Source organism: Dendroctonus ponderosae, unplaced genomic scaffold (assembly GCF_020466585.1).
Source record: "Dendroctonus ponderosae isolate FM_Combo_2020 unplaced genomic scaffold, Dpon_F_20191213v2 Dpon_F_20191213_2, whole genome shotgun sequence".
Classification (NCBI taxonomy): Eukaryota; Metazoa; Arthropoda; class Insecta; order Coleoptera; family Curculionidae; genus Dendroctonus; species Dendroctonus ponderosae.
Genome location: NW_026018165.1, coordinates 17,700,229 through 17,702,410, shown reverse-complemented (window position 1 = coordinate 17,702,410; position 2,182 = coordinate 17,700,229).

Below are 2,182 nucleotides of genomic sequence, written 5' to 3'. Positions count from 1 at the left end.
GAGATTTGATTTTCGTCGAAAACAGCGTGCTCCACTTTATAAAGTCTTGGTGAAAATGATAAGCATGAAAATCGGTAGTTTTGTGTTCAAATATGCGTATTTTTTGGTTCAGCCATTTGATTAGATTCAGCGTTGCCAGTTTTTCCGAGAACTTTTCATGTAAATTCCAGTTTTCATCAGCCCATACGCCCGATTATCTAATCGATGAAGTGAAAGTACCGATTCCCTTTACTCATAGACAACCGCTTTTTACCAATCGAAAAGATCAAGGCTAAAACACAAAGAATTAAATCATTAGTCGGTCTAAAAATACATACACCAGAAGCGAGGAGGAGGTTTTGTTCCAGTTTTTATAACGCACGTTACGTTTTTTTTCACGCCGTGTAGATAATAATGTTTGTTTTTTGTTATTGTAATTCCTGATCGATAATCGTAATTAGTCGAGATGAGTAAGCCGATTTCTCTGGATATATCTATGCTTAGTACAATGTTTACCCAAGGTTTTGCTAGCAAGAAATCTGCTTGAAAAACGCGGTTATTAATATTATTAAAGCGGTCGGCAATTACGGTTAATTAAAAACTATTGAATAGAACATTCGATTGAAATTGATTAAAAAATTACTTTGACTGCAAAAAGTTTCACGTCAATAGACTCAACTCGTTTGGAACTAGGGATGGGCAGAACATCGATGTTCTGATAGTTTGCAGTTGCATACAAATTTCAAATTGATTAACTTATACTTAAATAATTTCATTTTAATGGATTGTTAATAATCGACTAAATTTATTCATTTATATTTACCACTTTTTTCGGTCAATTGACTGCAAAAAGAGGCTTTTTCGGGTGCAGCTGGAAATGCCCCCTATGCCGCGCTATCGTTTGTATCGGCACTATCAAAGAGTTCGCAGAAAATGTTTCCATCTAGTCCGATGTCTTCATTTCAGGATCTAACATCGATGTTTTAGCGATGTGCCAAATTTCCAACATCGATGGTAAAAATATCGAACATCGAACGAATTGCATCGATGTTTTTCTCCCATCCCTATTTGGGACTAAAGCCCGTGTGCCATGCATCCGTTTGAACGATGATACCAAAGTGTTTCTATTGGTTGGAGATCTGTCAATTCGTCCGTCGTCGTACGACGTGGACGAATTGACAGATCTCCAACCAATAGAAACACTTTTGTATCATCGTTCAAACGGATGCATGAGACACACGTTTGCCACGTTGTCAATGCCAAAACTACACTTTAACGCGTGTTTAGACTGGGTTCTTAAACCATTAAATGCATCTCAAGCATTGAAAAGTCAAGGCAAACTGTTATGCAAACCAAGAAAAAATGGATTGTGTAACATTCTAATATAATTAAGGTTAATAACAAGCTGGTTATGTGAATGATTTTGTTTCCTTGCAAGCGTATCTGTCTAAAATGGGTTTAATGAAAAGTCCCTAGTTTCCACCTCAACATTACTGATAAGGCGAATTCAGTTGGGAAAATTGTTTGTGAATCTCATCAAATTAGCACTTTCTCAACAACACCATATCATTGCTTGCTGATTGTCTATTTGCCATCCACACGCCCCTAAAAGCTTTTACTCTCTGCAGATCGTCCATTAATCAATATTCACAAATCGTGGATGCAAACAGCAGCAAATATTTAAACTTTCATTGATTTTCGCTTTTACAAAATCGAAGCGCCATCACCATCGGCTTACTTCCTGAGTTTAAAACCTTTGACCGACTGCATTGTTTGGCCGCTTTCATTTCCTCGATATTTCATCAATTTTGCTGTGCTTCCTCATTAGTTGAAGTATCGCTTGAAACCGGCCTGTGTTTTGCAACTTTCGCTTTTGTTTGATGCAGAATCACGAAAAGATTGCAATAATTGGCCCGATTATGCGGAGCGAGCATCAACTAATTATCATCTTGGAAATGCTTCAAGTATTTATTCGTGGAACCAATCTGGGAAGTCACTCTAATGCGATTTTACGTAACCGTTTCTAGTTTTCCCATTACGGCAGTTTTTGTTTTTTCCTTGGACTTGAAGTTTCCACTATTTGAAGTGGTTTCAGCCCGTTTCTCGCATGACTAGAACGTAAAAATAGTTCATAGTCGTTAAGATTCACTTTTTTCTCTTACAGTAAACGCAGATATTTTGAACACTTCCAGGCACCAGTTAG